The 17967-nt window shown below is 48.1% G+C and overlaps 1 protein-coding gene across 1 annotated transcript in view; it reads right to left on the reverse strand.

Moving 5' to 3' along the window:
- Nucleotides 1–17967, reverse strand: part of LOC142786684 (uncharacterized) — a 78821-nt gene that overhangs the window by 40479 nt on the left and 20375 nt on the right. The window lies entirely within an intron of this gene.

Raw genomic sequence — 17967 nt, forward strand, 5'->3', positions numbered from 1 at the left:
GCTGACCCGCAGATTGCGGGTTTGAATCCCGGTTGCGGCGGCTGCATTTCCGATGGAGGCGGAAATGATGTAGGCCCGTGTTGTCAGATTTGGGTGCATGCGTTAAAGAACACCAGGTGGTCAAAATGTCTGGAACCCTCCACTACGGCGCCTCTCATTATCATATAGTTGTTTTGGGACGTTAAACTCCACATATTGATAAATCAATCACCATGTTGGGATGACATGCGATTAGAGTATTCGGAACTGTAAGACAAAAAACCATAAATATTTTTGTCTAAAACACTCAGCCAGGTTTCAGAAACGCATATGATTGAGAAAAACTGGAGACAAGAAGACAATAATATTTTGTAAACGTTAGAATGTTTGCGAAGACTACGCAAGTTGAAGTGAATCGCTGAACGACGATTGTTCTAAGAGCAGGACTGAGTTTCACTAGTGGAAATGTATGACACTAGATCAGAGGAACAATAATGCAATGAAGAGAAGGTCTAATCAATTTAAGAAAAAATTGCCAGGTCAAAATCAAACCCGATTCGGAAACCTCTACTATCTGGTGACTGTCTCGCTTTGATTGACTGATTGATTGATATGTGGGGTTTAACGTCCCAAACCACCATATGATAATGAGAGACGCCGTAGTGGAGGGCTCCAGAAATGACGGTCTCGCTTTGATGACGCAGTAATCAGACCAGGAAAAACGCCAATTTTTCCCTTATTTTAGTAACAGAGCTTTGCTGAATAATTTTTTGGTTAAGGAGGGAGGTGATAATTGTCGAAAACAGGTCCGACTCGTGCTTTGCTGAGACCAATGTCACTAATGTAAAGGCGTGTCTTACGAGCTTTGCCTATGAAGTCAGTTTTGAAGGCTCGAACGTGAAATCGAACTAGCAAGTGCTTTCTGTAGGACGGAACACGATGTACATTTTTTGTATCACTAGCAGAAAGCGAACAATTTATTTCAGAAGCAATAGTTTGAAGATTGGTCATGCTTTTTTAACCCTGCGTAAGCGTAACGCCTAGGATTTCTACGAATTTTGCGAGAGTACTTCTCTAAGTCAACAATTCACCTTTCCAAACTTTGCTGCGTGAAATCAAGAATTCATTCATTGCACTCAGTTCTTTTTCTGATCTGAGAGATTCAACAGTCTTGTTCAGAAAATTAAGACTGTTCATAAGTGTCCTAAACTCGTCCTTTAGCACTTTATTGATCAGGGAAGGGTGGAAAACTAGCTTGGACACAACAATTGTCGTTACCTTGTCAAGAAAGGTATCAAGTCTGTCTCAAAAAGTATTTTCAAGCTGTTCCACGCTTTTAGACAGTTCACAAACAGTTGACATGATTAATAGATAGCACTGACGGCAGCAGCAGCGGCAGTGTAACTAGTAAAATATATCAAAATGCAACTACAGCCAGGAAAATAGTGCACAATCCTGTGAAGCCGAGATAGGAGAGGCAAGCATGCAAACACTCTCACACTGCCGTACTGCTGCTACTGAATGTAGTTGGGTGGTGTAAGGTCTGGCGTCGCAGGCCACGGGAGGGAGTCTTCTCGGTCTCAAAAAGGCGCGCTTCCCAAAAAGCCTATTCTTGGGACACGATGATCTCGGCGTAAGCGCGCCCCTTCTGGCAAGAATACCGTGGTCAGTCGCCGCTTCTAGCAACCAGCTAAATGGTCCCCGGACTGCGGTTTGCCGGCGGGTGACGGGAGGACAGTGCATAGCCACCCATCCGTCAGGAGTAGAGTCCGCGGGACGGCTGTCATGCTGGACAGCGTAGTCATCTCACGGTAATGCAGGAGGCCCGCAGCCGAACGGCGCCACCATTGTGGGCGGTCGCACAGTTCGTGGAACGTTGTGTGCAGGCCGGTCCTTTCGTCTCTCTCTTTCCGACCGAGCAGTCGAGTGCGCGAAGAAGAGAGCGAGTTGAGGGGACGGCAACAAGTGTGTTGTCGGTCCAATAAACGGACTAAATTGTTTTGGTTGGCCGTGAGGAAAATCGGGAGGGGCAACCGAGGTATTAAATCCTGGCTTCCGAGTCTTCGCAGGAGAGTCTGGTCGCAACAAAGAGTGCTCTGCACTATCGGCTCTGCCGAGGCAACATGCGACGGTTCCGACGGTCAAGTCTTGTAAATATGTACATAAATTTCTGTATATAAAGTCGAGTTGTTGTAACGTTTAAAATGTGCTTGCCTCCATCCCCGAACAAGCAGCAGCAGCCACAACAAAACAGGACTGAAAAACCGAGAAGCAACCAACCTTCCACTCTCTTCTGTAGCAACAGCCGCTACGTAGCTGGGAAAGCTCTGCTCAAGGGAACAGAGGGAGTGGGTAGAAGGCTGAATTTTACTGGCGCAGTCCGACAGGATCAAGACGACGACGACAAGGAGCGCTCTCCGCAACAAAGACATCGTCGTGTTGCGGAGAACACGCAAGACCAAAAGCCAAGACATCGGCTGTTCCAACGAAGAGCCAAGCGACCGAGCTGAGGAGGCGGAGTGTGGCAGCCATCGACCCGAGGAAGCCAGGGGTCCAGCTACGGTCATTCCAATTCATCATTGCGGCGACAACCCCGGTGACATCGAGCAACCAGCGACCAGAAACTTCAAAAGTGGTGAGTCCTCTGGTGTTCTTACATCTCAGGGGTGCCGCTGCCTTTTTTGAGTTTTAAGGCGTCCTATGGACACGAGGTTTGCCCACTTAAACCCGGACAGGCGTGCGCAGGCCATGAGTCATGAGTCGGGGGACGAGAGCGACGTAGGAGACCCGGGAGAGGGCAGTGCGCGAGAGAGCCACAAAGATGACCGTTTCGGAAATCACACGCCGGAGCGTAGACAGCAGAAATTGCGGTTGGAGATGGAGAGGCTATCGCAGATGATGGGCGGAAGCTCTCGGTGGAGTGGACCCGAGTTCGGCAGGCGGGATCCGTGTAGCGAACTGAGACGCTACTCAAAAGCCCTCACAGGGGTGTTACCCAAATTTCCAGCCGAGGCTGAAGCACCGGTGTGGTTTGAGTCCGTGCAAAGTGCCCTAGAAGCGTACGAGGGGAGTTTGGGGGACGTTTAGTTTTCCCGTTGATAGCGGAGAGAGTCCCGTTTTTGTCAACGCGGCTAAGCCCAACGCAGCAAAAAGATTATCAGGTAATCAAGCAAACGGTGCTGGACGAGCTCAGACTTTCAGCCGAGGAATATCTAAAAAGATTTTTGGGGTCAGGCAAGCGTGCGAACGAGGGGTGGAGACCTTTTTCGACACGTTTAGAAGGCTACTTCCACTTTTACCTTGAGGCAAGAGGGGTGTCGACATTCGAGGGCCTGGTCAAGCTTTTGATGGCTGACCAATTAAAGAAAAATTTGTCGGAGGAGGCTTGCGATATGTGACACTCCAAGAAGGTAGAACGTGGATGAGCGCCACAGAGATAACCACGTTGCTGCGAACGTTTGAAGAAGCACAGGGGATGAACAGTGCCGCGAGGCAGGCGAAGCAAAGCGTGGCGGAGTCGAAAAGCGCGAGCAGGGCTAGATCCGACGAAGAGACAATGAAGGGCCGCGGGGCTGGGGAAAAACCGTATCGTGGAAGGGAAACCAAAGCTCAGGGCCTGCTACAGTTGCGGCAGTACAGGGCACCAGAAATGGAATTGTCCGCAGCGTCAGAAACAGCCGACGGAAGTGCTTCCGAACAGTAAAGAAGACAGCTTAGCGGCGCGTGTTTCGATTGAAGGTCCCCCAGCCGCACACAGTGATTTAATCCCAGTATCGCTCGACTGCAAAGACAAACATATAGGAGCAGTGTTGGACACAGGTGCGGAAATTACAGTAGTTCGTGAGAGCGTGGTCCCGCCATAGTTGGTGCAACCGCATGGGATGGTCAACCTGACTTCGGCGTTCGGGGAGAAAGTACAGGCCAATCTTGCAGTTATTCCACTGACTATGTCGCGTGAGCGTGGAGTTTTTTCCGACGTTAGGGAACCAGTCCCAGTGTTGTGCGCGTTAATGGACCGTCTAACGGCATGAACAAAATGCCTACTTTCCAAAGAAGCATGGAAACTACTACACGAGGAGAGCACCCTCGAAGGGGTAGTGGAGGGTACATCAGAAGTGGGCGGCGCTCGGCCAGAGTTTGAAAGCGAGCCTCAGCACGCCGAGGCCATATGGCGTCAGGACGAGGTGGAAACTCGTGTAAAATTGGTAGAGTGACACGTGACCGAGGAGGTGTTGATCAGCGAGGTAGCTGTAGCAAGCCGCGATGAAGGGTATCAGCGGGATGACAGCATGTTGCATAACGAAGCCCCGAGCGTCGGCATGAAGGAGAGGTCCGCGTCAGACGAGTTTCGCGAGAAACAACGGGGAGACCCGACTTTACAGGAAGCGTGGAGAGGAGCAGCGACAAGAAAAGGCGGTATGCTAGTAATCGACAGGTTACTTTATCATAAGTATAAGGTGTTGGGGCAATCGGTAACGCAGCTGGTACTGCCGGAATGCCGCAGAGGCGAAGTTTTCCAACTGGCGCACGAGTCAAGCTGCGCCGGGCATTTTGGTTGCCGTAAAACGTGCTCTAGGATCAAGTAAAGTTTTTATTGGCCAGGCGTGGGAGACGACGTACGACGACACTGCAACAGTTGTCATGGTTGCCAGGCGAGGGCAGACTGGCGTCGCGGGGACAGCGTCCCGATCGAACCCCTTACGAGACCAAGATATCCGTTTCAGCAGGTTAACGTGGACGTTATTGGGCCGCTGGAGCCAGTATCAGGCCGGGTCCATAAGTACTGTTTATGCGTCATCGAGTTATGCACGCGCTGGCCCGAGGTAGTATGTTTGCGTTCATTAAGCGCTAGGGCAACCTGCGATGCACTACTGGCAGTATTTAGCAGAACAGGCATACCCGAGGTTATAGCGTCCGACTGCGGCACTAACTTTACAGCGGCACTGACAAGAGAGTTTTTGTCGAAACTTGGTTGCTCCCCTCGATTTTCCACGCCGGGGCGCCCTGAGAACAATGGGGCGGTCGAGCGATGGAACAGGACCTTTAAGAACATGCTATACCACATAATAGAGAAGGAGGAGAGGAATTGGGATCAATGTGCCTTTCTTGCTGTGGGGGTACAGGGAAGTCCCACACGATACGACCGTAGTAGCGCCTTTTGAGATGCTGTATGGGAGGCAACCAACGGGTCCGTTAAGTATACTTAAGTGGGGCTTGGACGGGGGAAACTGCAGTGCCGGGAGGGTTGGAGTTGTCGCCAGCGGCGTACTTGGAAGAATTACGAGGATGGCTGAGGCGCGCGGCGCAGGTTGCGGAAATGGTCAGCTAGAAATCGCAAAACACCTACGCTGCGCAATTCAACTAAAGGGCGAAGGCAAAATAGTTTAACGTCGGTGATTTGTTACTGGTGTTTGATGATCAAAGACCAGGGAAAATGTTTCCGAAATGGGAAGGGCCATGCAGTTTCACCGAGAGATACCGCGAGCATTCATACTTCGTGCAGATGCCAGCAGGTAACCGGAAACTGGTGCACGCGAATAAGCTGCGCCCATATCAGTCCAGGGTTATGTCGGTAGGAGTAATGTTCGAGGAGGACGGTGATTTCGGTGAACTAGTGTGCCCCGCAGCCAGGGGCAATGCGTAGTGAAGAAGTTTTTCCGTCGCGCGATATGGTAGCCCATTTAGTAGTACGGGAACGTGGTCTGCGAAGTGTTCAAGAGGCATGTGGAGCAGTTTGGCGGGAGGGCGACGGTAGCGGCAGTAAGGCCACACGAGATAAGGTTGCAAGACGGGTTTGTCCACAGAAGCCCGCATCCGTACAGGGTACGCAAAAGCACACAGGCCGAGGTGGGGAGGCAGGTAGACGAGCTGCTCGAATTGGGGTTGATCTTTCCGTGCGAGAGCCCGTATGCCCATCCGCTGGTATGCGTTCCGAAGAAAGACGGCAGCATGCGACTCTGTGTCGATTTTCGGTCATGAAACGCGGGGACGGTGGCGGACGCATACCCAATGGCCCTTCAGCAAGAACTAATATTGAGCGTAGGAAAAGCGAAGTACATAACGCTGCTCGACCTGTGAAGAGGTTAATGGCAGGTACCACTCGAGTCTTCTTCGCGCCTGCTGACAGCGTTTGCGTGTCATCGCGGACAGTTTGCCTGGACGGTAATGCCCTTCGGACTTAAAAACGCTGCTCAAACATTCAAGAGGGCAATGAACGAACTGCTAAGGCCACACAGCGGATACTGCTGTGCATACCTGGATGATATAGCCGTTTCTAGCGAAACGCTCGAAGAGCACGCGCGACACCCAGGGCAGGTGTTTGAGACCCTAAAGCGGGTTAACCTGAAGGTCAAGAGGGATAAGTGCCAGATAGCTCGTCCATCGATCCCGTATTTGGGACATGTGGTAGGCTCGGGACGACATGCACCTGACCCTGAGAAGCTTGCAGCGATCAAAGGTTTAAAGGCGTCGGAGACTAAAAGAGAACTACGCAGCGTACTGGGCCTGTGTGGCTACTACCGAAGCTATATGAAAGATTACGCAGAGGTAGCGAGGCCCCTGACAGAGCTAACGGGGAAGCGAATCCCGAACCAAATTCCGTGGTCCGTGGAAGCTGAAAGGGAGTTTCAGCGGCTTAAGATCGCACTGTGTGAGGCAGCAGCATTATCGACCCCAGATCCCGAGAGGCCGTATTGGCTGTTTACAGACGCGTCCGCGGTCGTGGCTGGAGTCTGCCTGTCGCAACGTGCGGACGATGGTACCGAGATGTCGATCGCATTTGCGAGCCACAAGTTCTCTCAAACTCAAACGCGCTGGTCGACTGTTGAGCGAGAGGCCTTTGCAGTCCTTTGGGATCTGAAAAGGTTTGATTTCTGGCTCTTCGGCGCACAGGTTACCATGGTGTCAGACCACAACCCCCTAGCTTTTCTTCTCACCCAGGGCACTCTTCCTGGGGCTAAGCTCACCCGTTCGGCCTTGGCGCTTCAGCGGTATCATGTATACTGGTGCAGCACAGGAAAGGCGTCGAGCATTGCAACGCAGATGCGCTTTCGAGGGTGCCTAATGAGTGCTGGGGAATCAGAAGCGGTGCTCCGGGGGTCGAGACACTAGAGGACTAGGCGCATGCTGGACACTCAAGAGTGACGTGCGCAAACCTGTGGACAATTGGACAGCACCACGTGTTCAAAAGTCTATGTGCCTCAGTGAAGTGTATTGTTTCTCTTGTGCGTGTGTGTAGCACGCAGGAGTTATGGGTATTTTGGTTGAATTTGAACGGCACCATGTGCCGAAGGGTGTGTGTGTGTTTCAGTGAAGTATTTTTTGTGTGTATATGTACGACTGTAAGCATGTAGAAGTTTGTTGTTGTTTTACTTGCCTGCTTTATAGATTATACTTGTGTGCACAGTGACCTCGTGTCGGTTTTTTTTTCTTTTTTTTTGCTATGTGGTGGCGTCCGTTCGGTGGGGCCCCAAGGGTTAAGCAGAGAAAGTATTGCACGCGTTGCAGAAACGTCTCTGACGTTCAAGGAACTGCGAAGTATGACCACAAGGTTAGTGACGTACGGCGCTATACCTTTATGTTGTTATTCGCGCAGCTGCATTTGAGCGCTTGAGCGAATCTTGGAAAAGACGTGTAAGGTCTGGCGTCGCAGGCCACGGGAGCGAGTCTTCTCGGTCTCAAAAGGGCGCGCTTCCCAAAAAGCCTATCTTCGGGAGACGATGATCTCGGCGTAAGCGCGCCCCTTCTGGCAAGAATACCGCGGTCAGTCACCGCTTCTAGCAACCAGCTAAATGGTCCCCGGACTGCGGTTTGCCGGCGGGTGACGGGAGGACAGTGCATAGCCACCCATCCGTCAGGAGTAGAGTCCGCGGGACGGCTGTCATGCTGGACAGCGTAGTCATCTCGCGGTAATGCAGGAGGCCCGCAGCCGAACGGCGCCACCATTGTGTGCGGTCGCACAGTTCGTGGAACGTTGTGTGCAGGCCGGTCCTTTCGTCTCTCTCTTTCCGACCGAGCAGTCGAGTGCGCGAAGAAGAGAGCGAGTTGAGGGGACGGCAACAAGTGTGTTGTCGGTCCAATAAACGGACTAAATTGTTTTGGTTGGCCGTGAGGAAAATCGGGAGGGGCAACCGAGGTATTAAATCCTGGCTTCCGAGTCCTCGCAGGAGAGTCTGGTCGCAACAAAGAGTGCTCTGCACTATCGGCTCTGCCGAGGCAACATGCGACGGTTCCGACGGTCAAGTCTTGTAAATATGTACATAAATTTCTGTATATAAAGTCGAGTTGTTGTAACGTTTAAAATGTGCTTGCCTCCATCCCCGAACAAGCAGCAGCAGCCACGACAAAACAGGACGGAAAACCGAGAAGCAACCAACCTTCCTCTCCCTTCTTTAGCAACAGCCGCTACGCAGCTGGGAGAGCTCTGGTCAAGGGAACAGAGGGAGTGGGTAGAAGGCTGAGTTTTACTGGTGGGCTGTAAGACGTTTATATAACCAAGCTACAGGTGACCAGGTGCATGCGCAGATCCACAATGGCAGTAGGAAGCTGTCAGAATCACGCCGAAATCCCGATGACGCACGCTGCTGGCGATTAGGCCGGTTACTTCCAAGTGTGGATGCGCAAGTACGTGCTGAAGAATTGAGCTGGAGGGCCAATAGCGTGAGGTAACCTGTGAAGCTGAGATGGAGGAGTCAAGCATGCAAACACTGTCACAACTCCATGCGGCTGATACTGAATGTAGTTGAGTGGGTGGTAGGACGTTTATTTAGCCAAGCTGCAGCTGACCAGGTGCAGGTGCAGATCCAGTGGCAGTGGTGAGCTGTCGGAATCACGCTGAAATCCCGATGACGCGTGCTGCTGGCGATTAGGCCCTTTACTCGAAAGCGCGGATGTGCTAGTACGTGCTGAAGAATTAAGCTGGTAGGCCGATAGCGCAAGAGAACCTGTGAGCCGAGACGGTATAGTCAAGCATGCAAACACTGTCACACTGTCATGCTGCTGCTACTGAATTTAGGCCAAGCAAAAAACACTTGCATTACAATGACGAAAATAAGCATTATGGCTATTTATGCACCTCCACTATATGTATGCACCTTCACATCGACCACCAGTTGCAAATGTCGGCCTTCTTTTTTGTGTGTGCGCGCAAAGATCTCCCGAAAAATTTCTAGTTGCAGTTCTGAGCATAAGAAGTGAGCATCAGTTTAAACAACCATCTAGTAAGCTAAGCAGCAAGATGGGCAACTTACGAAATGTTATTGCATTTCTCTTGATACACTTCTCCACATTCACCATTTATTTAAGAAATGCAGGCGTGTAGTTATGTAAAAGCTGACTACTTTCAAAGGCGACTCAGTGGCGTGCTCACTGCCTCCAATGCGCTTGGCCATTTCGCCTTCGTTAAACTCGCAACGTCCAGATGATTGATATGTGGGGTTTAACGTCCTAAAACCACCATATGACTATGAGAGACGCCGTAATGGAAGGCTCCGGAAATTTCGACCACCCGGGGTTCTTTAACATGCACCCATATCTGAGCAGACGGGCCTACAACATTTCCGCCTCCGTCGGAAATGCAGCCGCCGCAGCCGGGATCCAAACCCGCGACCTGCAGGTCAGCAGCCGAGTACCCTAGCCACTAGACCACCGCGGCGAGGGTAACATCCAGAATGCTTTGTGATTTTAATTTACCTTTAGTGAAGCATTCTGTGAACAAGTTTGCAAGAGTACTGACAAAGTGAAACAGCGCTGAAACAATGCGCAATTCTCTTGAGCTGATCTTCCTGTTAGACGCACTTTGCATTGGGCTTCTGCCTACTAGTCAAAAACAAACATCCCCATTTTTTGAATGTTGAGGCAGCACGGTCACACAAATCCGATGCGCAGTAATGCATTGCCCCATCAAGTTCTGGGAAACAGCGCATATTCCACTTCTTAGACGAAGTCTTGAGGTAAAATAGCAGTCTGAAATGGTGATCTGTCTCTACTGGTCCTGCTGCCGTCTTTGTTGCCGCTTCAGCGCTGGGAGCGTCCATATCCACTGACGACGCTCCGGAGTGTCAAGGCCGCAGTTATCCCCGCTTTTCTTCGCGTCGTGGGTATAAAGCCGTTTCTTCTCGCTTCTCAATAGGTTTCGTGGTGGTTTCGGACATATATGCAGGCAAATTCAGGAGAATTGTGAGGACGACGTTTTCCGATAACACTGCCTTCCGTGGTTCATGCATAGTTTCTTGCCGTCCACAAAGTGCACACAGTCTCTCGTTGCTGGAAGCGTAGCTTGCAGATTTCTCGTTTCATCCAATATTATATCTGCATGGTGCAGGTTTCGCTCCCACTACTTCCTTCATTCCTCATCAAGTAGAGCATTGAAGAGGAATGCTTTCGGTGAGTCTTTTACATGGCTGTATCCTGTCTGTACAGGAACGGGGCGCACAAAAATAATTTCGGCAACGGTAAGGAATTTTCGCCTACTCGGGACCGACGTATCTACTGCGAATAACATCTAAAGTACACGCTAAAAACATGGGGACAGCGAGCAACAAGATTGCGCTACAGCTAACGTTCAATACTTTGAAGAAACTGGCGGGCTGGCGGCGCGCGTCGCGGAGGAGTGGATGGATGAATGAAATGAAATGGAATGGAATAAATGGGATGGGATGGAACAGAGTGGAACGGAATGGATGGATGAATGGATGGATGGATGGAAGGATGGATGGATGGATGGATGGATGGATGGATGGATGGATGGATGGATGGATGGATGGATGGATGGATGGATGGATGGATGGATGGATGGATGGATGGATGGATGGATGGATGGACGGACGGATGGACGGACGGACGGATGGATGGATGGATGGATGGATGGATGGCTGGATGGATGGATGGATGGATGGATGGATGGATGGATGGATGGATGGATGGATGGATGGATGGATGGATGGATGGATGGATGGATGGATGGATGGACGGACGGACGGACGGACGGACGAATGGACGGACGGATGAATGGACGGACGGATAAATGGATGGACGGACGGACGGACGGACGGACGGATGGATGGATGGATGGATGGATGGATGGATGGATGGATGGATGGATGGATGGATGGATGGATGGATGGATGGATGGATGGATGGATGGATGGATGGATTGAATTTCACTCGCACCTTGATTGTAGCCAGGAAGTAGTTAGCGTCCTCCTGGTTATTTCTACCCGTTTAAACTCAATCTTGCCTTCACTATACTAAACCCCAATGCTTTTAAAAGTTCCGCCTCATTTTCATGGACTATAGGGTGGAACCCTTTAGAAAACGTTATCAAATGTTCAGCCATTTCCTCCTCTTCTTCACACGCATTGCATAACGTGCTTGTGCCTTAGTACGTCGGTACGTCTTGGTCCGCATTACTCCCGTTCTGGCCTCGAACACCAGAGAACTATCCCGAGAATTATCACAGATCTTTTCTTTTGCAATTTCCTGCTTAAGAGTTCGGTGTGTCTCCAGTGTTGATTTTGTTTGCATTCCAAACACCCACAAGTCCGTCTCCGTCTCCTTAACCGATGTTTCGTTCTGCCTCGGTGTTCTGTTGTCTAAATAGCTGATTGACAATTTCCGAGTTCACTTCCTCCATTTAGTATCAACATTCTTTATGTACAAGTAGCTAAAAACTTTACTAGCCCAATGCTCCTCTCCCATTTTTCCACTCCTCATATTCTATTTTGCTGCTCGCTTCCCTGCACTCAAACAATGTCCATCCCATGTCACCCTGATCCCCCTGATTTGGGGTATTCCCGTGTGCTCCTAAAGCATCTCTACCTATACCACGTTGTTTATTTTTCAATCTTGCTTCGACTTCTGATTTCATGCACAAGACGCTTTGCCGAACGTCAAACCCGGGACCATGACATCTTTCCGAATACCTCTCACGAATTCATACGTTTTGTAGTTCCACAGTACCCTAATTTTAATTACAGCGGCATTGCTGTTACCATTATTCATTACAAATCTTTCATGCTCCCTTATGTACTTAGCCCCGTTCTTTATCCATACGCCCAAGTATTCGTATTTATCTATTATTTCTAGAGTTATGCTCACTGCCTTTGTTATCATTAAAAATCATGATTGCCGTTTTTTTCCCTGCTCAACTTTAACATTATTCTATCTCCATCATTACCACAGATGGCTATCAATCCCTGCAGATTGTGTTTGTTGTCGGCAATAATGCTATATCGTCTGCATGCATCAATGCTGACATTCACTGTTCAATGTGTTTTCCTTGCTTGGCAACAGAAAGGCTGAATCCGCGTCGACTCCCCTCTATTTCGGCCTCTAGTCCCTGTAGGTACAGTATAAATTACAAAGGCGAGAAGAGACATCCCTTCCGAAGCCCGCGTTGTATCTCCATAGGTTCAGATTCCTATTCTTTCCAATTGATGACTGCCTTGTTACCTTTATTGATATCCTTTAGAAGATTAGTTATTCCATCTTCTACAACTAATGTGTCCAGTATTCCCCACAAGTCTCCTTGAATCACAATATCACAAGCTCTCATTATATCTAGAAATGCCAGCCACAGGGTCCTGAGTTCTTTTTCCGCTATCTAAATATACTGCATCAATGAAAGCAATTTGTCCTCGAATCTTTTTCGTTGTCGGAACCAATTTTGTAGTTCTCCCAGCACTCCCTCATTCTCCACCCATGTCTATAGTCTGTCCATTACTATCTGCATCACCAGCCTGTAAACTACTAATGTCACCGTTATAAAACGGTAGCGGTTTATGTCAGCTTCGTCCTCTTTCCTTTTTATATTCTGCTCCTCCTGTTTACTTTCCCCCCATTGGGCACTTCAGCATCCATTATTGCTTTGCTCGCTGCCTCCCTTAATGATTGCTTGGAGTTTGGTTCTAGTTTCGTTATTAGACTGACTATGATGCCATCAGGGCCTGTTGACGGGCTATTAGAAACCCGCTTTTCAGCCTTTTGACACTCTCGTCCAGTGGAGCCGCTGCACTATTTGCTTCATCCTCATCCGGTATGGTGCATACAGCACTTCTTTGGTGTTTGTATTTTCTTTCATTATTGTTCTTATATATTCCATTGCCTCACCCCCTTGTAGTCTATTGCCATTAAACTGTGGTTATAAACCTTTGTTCTATGCTTGTCTTATTAATCAGAGAATTGACATAGTTGCAAAACTTTGCAGCTGCCTTTCTATCCATTTTGTTTACTTCCACCGTCCATTCGGCCCCTTTTCTTCTAATCTTTTCACTGATCAGATTGGACGCTCCCCTTCTGCTGATTGAAAGTTATCCCAATTTCTTTTCACATCGTCTTCCTTTTAATCTCTCTTAAGCATACCTGTGTTTCCTGGAGGCTTTTTGACGTTTTACTATGGCTCTCTTAACTTCCTCATCCCAGCAGCTCTTGGGTTTGTGTCTCCTTTTTCCAGTTGATTTGACTCGCACCTTTACAAGCTCTTACTTTAACAATGGAGTTAGAGTTCTGCAAGCCCACTCTGTTTTATCATCCTCGGTGAGATTTTCTTAATCGCTTTAGTTCCTGTTTCTATTTGCCTTTCTGAATAAATATTTCCAAGTGGTTGCTCATACTGCCTTCTTCCCATTTTCATTTCTCTTCCAAAACTAAGGTTGATACATCTGTGATCACTACTCAAGCTTCTGAACCCATATTCATCTATGTTCGCCACCCTTAGCCGATCAGACATTTTATGTGACACCATTGCTTAATAAGCTATTGTCAACTGCGGCCTTCCCACCTGCCATGCTAATTGCCCTTCGCATTTCATGGTACTGTTGCAAATGATTAGGTCACGCTTTTCACACATATTCATTAGCATTATGCCTGTTGGTTCAGTATATTTAACCATATCTTCTATATATCTGCTAATATAACTACCTCTCACTTTTCTCCTAGTTAACAAAAGTCATTTTCTATGCACTGCACCGTTTCCTGGTTTTCCTCTCTGGCTTTTGCCCCTGTCCGCAAGTATACAAAACCCAGAAATGTCATTCACCCTGCCACTTTTATTTTAGCTATAAATGTTCCCTGCACTCTGCTTAACTGTTTGGCAGTCTGTGCTTTTATGTATAAATGCGCCAATACCACCCCACCCTTTTCTGCTGTCTTCTGTTTGATTACCATACTCCTATGGGTAGTCCAGATTTCTAGGTGGTTGTTCCATGTCCTTGAGATGTGTTTCTAAAAACCCATATACCATCAGCTTGTCCTCCCTTAGTTATTCTTCTATCTCTCGCACTTCAACCTATTCCTGCCACTTCCCATGTTATTATACTCGACGTCTGAATTTGCTCGGTCCTCGTACCTACGTCGATTTTCCCCCGGACTCTGCGTGTCTTAGATATTGGTGCAGCTTTAGAATCGTATCAGTCTATACCACCTGTCAAAGAGTACCCCTGGTTGATTTCCTCACAATTAGCTATCCTGGACCTCGAGTAGCCTGCGTGCCCCCCTCCCAAAAAAAAGCTACTGCCCATCCTTCAATTCAACCACCCACCTCATGACCTAGCCTCCGATCAAAGTGAATTCTGCCTCGTTCAAAAACCATTCACCTATATACCTCTCAAATTTCAATTACATCAGAACCTTTACCTTGACTCATCTGACATATTCCTTGTTTGCGTCGACAACCGCTCTTTTCAGGTTGTCACACACCGGCAACTCCGGTATCGTGCATACCACTACCTGTACCTGAGGGGAAATGGCGCGCATGTCATCGACCCCTTTCGCTAATGTGGTCGCTAGTCCTGCGATTATTTCTCCAAGACATCATTAGGACCGCCCACAACTGCCACCAGGTTTTGTTCATTAGCAGTAGCTGTGAGCTTTTCGCTCGTTTCCCTCATCACTAATTTTAGCTTAAGTCCTGACAACATCTCTATTGAAACCGTCTTGTCACCTCTTACCCTCTCGTTGATTGCTTCAGCAGATCGATTTAATTTGAGTCCCCGGTAATCACTACTTGTTCCGACTTTTTTTTTGCTAGAGCGTTTCGCACCTGGTAGTTACTTGCGGTTGTACGAGCAACCGCTTTGTCTCCTACCACCCCCTACCCCCAACGACTTTGCGGACGCTGGGTCTTTTGAACGTTGAACCATTTCAACCTGTTTTTCTGAACTTGTTTTCCCTTTCTTTTCCGCCATTCTGGGTCTCAATACCCTAGCAATCTCACCATTGGCTGCTCCTTTGTTCACCTTTACTGATGACTCATCGGCTGACGTAAGGCTTTCTCCCATCACCCTGCACCGCCATGGTGGTCTAGTGGCTAAGGTCGTGGGATCGAATCTCGGTGGCGGCGACTGCATTTTCAATGAAGGCGGAAATGCTGTAGGTCCGTGTGTTCAGATTTGACTGCACGTTAAAGAAACCTAGGAGGTCGAAATTTCCGGAGACCTCTACTGCAACGTTTCTCGTAATGATATGGTGGTTTTTGGACGTTAAACCCACATATCAATCAATCTCCCATCACCCTCAATTTTTCTCGTTCAGTCGCCAGCGCAGTCTCCAGTTCAGTGATTCGCATCGTCGTTGACTCATGGCAACCATAATTTTCTTCATTTTTTTCCTCGGCCTCACAAGGTCAACACTTAACGTCAGCTTCCTCTGCGTTCGCATCCACATTACCCTCCATTTTCAAGTCTACCCCACATTCTGAGCATTTTACAGGCACCGTGTCTGTCTTTTTTTACTGTCTTTTTGACACAAATTCACTGGTGTCTGCGACTAGCTGAATTGTCTCACTCGATAATTACAGGAAGCGGAGTGCGACGAACTCTTCCTTGGGTAAAAAAAAGGTCTAAGCTGTACTACAAGAAGTTACGTGGCTGGTGTACTTACAAGAAAACATACAAAAAACATACAAACAAGAAAACCATCAGGTGAATGACCCCTGAGCAGCCATAAAATCTAATAAGTACAATAAAGGTACTCTATTGCCTTATCAAACAATGAAAACAAGCTCGAAACAAGCAAAGGCACTTATCTGCGAAGTCGATCCGGCGCTTTCGAAAAAAAGGTCCCTCCGCCACCATACCAACTCTGTGACCTCTGAGGAACCCCTTCAGCGTCCTTGGCGAGCGTGCCGGCTGGGGAATCGGACGCCTCAGTGGAGTGAGTGAGAAAGACAGGTCAGTGGGCCCCCTACAAAATGTTCTGAAACACTATATTCGGAGTGGCTGCATGCGGTGCTGTATGCATTTTATGCATCGGCGCTTCGTGGAGCCCGGTCAAGGTGAAGCCGAAGCCAGAACGAGTGCTTCTACACGTTTCAATGCGAGAGTGTTAGGGTGGAGCCTTACCTATAATGCATCAAAAGGGAACAGCTGAGCTTGCTCTTCATATTTTTTATCTTTTCTCTTTTGCACTTGTTAGCGCAAAAAAATGAAATAATACACTAATAACACAGAATTTCACTTGTTCATTGGTGCAAATGGAAGACCGATAAATCTTCGGAATCTTTTGAGGACGCCTGAAAGTGCCTATATTGAAACATGGGTGGGAAAGTTTTTTTTTTCTTTTTAGCGAGCATTTGTAGGTATACGTTCGTTATGCGAACCATTATTTCTTTCGCAATACTAACCTCGAAGTACTTGTTCTGTGTTTAAAGCCTGCCACTGGAGTGAGCTTCATCATAATCAATAAGGATCAGCCAGACCTCACTGCCGTTCTAATTGCGCACACAGCTATTCATTATCTCTTAAGTATCCTTAGCTTTTTATGTTTGGTCACCTTCAGATTATGGCATCGGTACTAGAAACGCCAGAGGAGAGCTACTAGTAGAATTCGCAGAACGCAATATTTTCCGATTTTGAATACCTTCTACCGAAAACGAGAAAACCACAAGTGGACATGGAGGAGCCCTAATGGCGAAAATAAGAACGAAATAGACTTTATAATGAGTGCACACCCTGGAATCGTGCAGGATCTGGAAGTGATTGGCAAGGTACGATGCAGTGACCATAGAATGGTACGGTCTCGAATTCGCCTAGACTTGAAGAAGGAATGACATAAAAAAGATACGCAAGAAGCCAATCAATCAGCTAGCACTGAGAGGGAAAGTACAGGAATTCAGAGTGTCGCTGCACAACAGGTACTCGGCTCTTAGTGAGGAAACCAACCTTAGCGTAGATACAATGAATGATAATCTGACGAGTATCATTACGGAGTGTGCAGTGGAAGTTGGAGGCAGGGTAGTAAGACAGGACACTGGCAAGCTTTCTCAGGAAATGAAGAACCTAATTAAGAAGCGTCAAATCATGAAAGTGTCAAGTACAACAGACAAAATAGAACTGGCAGAGCTTTCGAAGTTGATTAATAGACGTAAGGTATGCGATGTAAGAAGGTATAACATGGAGAGAATTGAACACGGTCTGAAAAACGGAGGAAGTGTCAAAGCATTGAAGAGGAAACTTGGTATAGGCAAAAGTCGGATGTATGCACTAAGGGACAAAGAAGGCAAAATAACTACCAATATGGATAGGATAGTTAAAATAGTGGAGGAGTTTTACAGAGATCTGTACAGTAGCCGAGACAACCACGACCTTAATACTATAAGAACAAGCAGTAACCCCGATTACACCCCACAAGTAATGATAGAAGTCAGAAAGCTTTGGAGAGCATGCAAAGAGTCAAAGCTGCTGGTGAGGATCAGGTAACATCAGATCTGCTGAAAGATAGAGGACAGATTGTGTTAGAAAAACTAGCCACCCTGTTTACGAGGTGTCTCCTGACGGGAAGAGTACCAGAGTCTTGGAAGTACGCTAACATCATCTTAATACATAAGAAAGGAGATGACAAGGACTTCAAGAATTACAGGCCGATCAGCTTGCTCTCTGTAGTATACAAGCTATTTACAAAGGTAATTGCTAACAGAGTAAAGAAAACATTAGAATTCAATCAACCAAAGGAACAAGCAGGATTTCGGACAGGCTACTCAACAATTGACCACAT

Source organism: Rhipicephalus microplus, unplaced genomic scaffold, assembly GCF_043290135.1.
Source record: "Rhipicephalus microplus isolate Deutch F79 unplaced genomic scaffold, USDA_Rmic scaffold_28, whole genome shotgun sequence".
Classification (NCBI taxonomy): domain Eukaryota; kingdom Metazoa; phylum Arthropoda; class Arachnida; order Ixodida; family Ixodidae; genus Rhipicephalus; species Rhipicephalus microplus.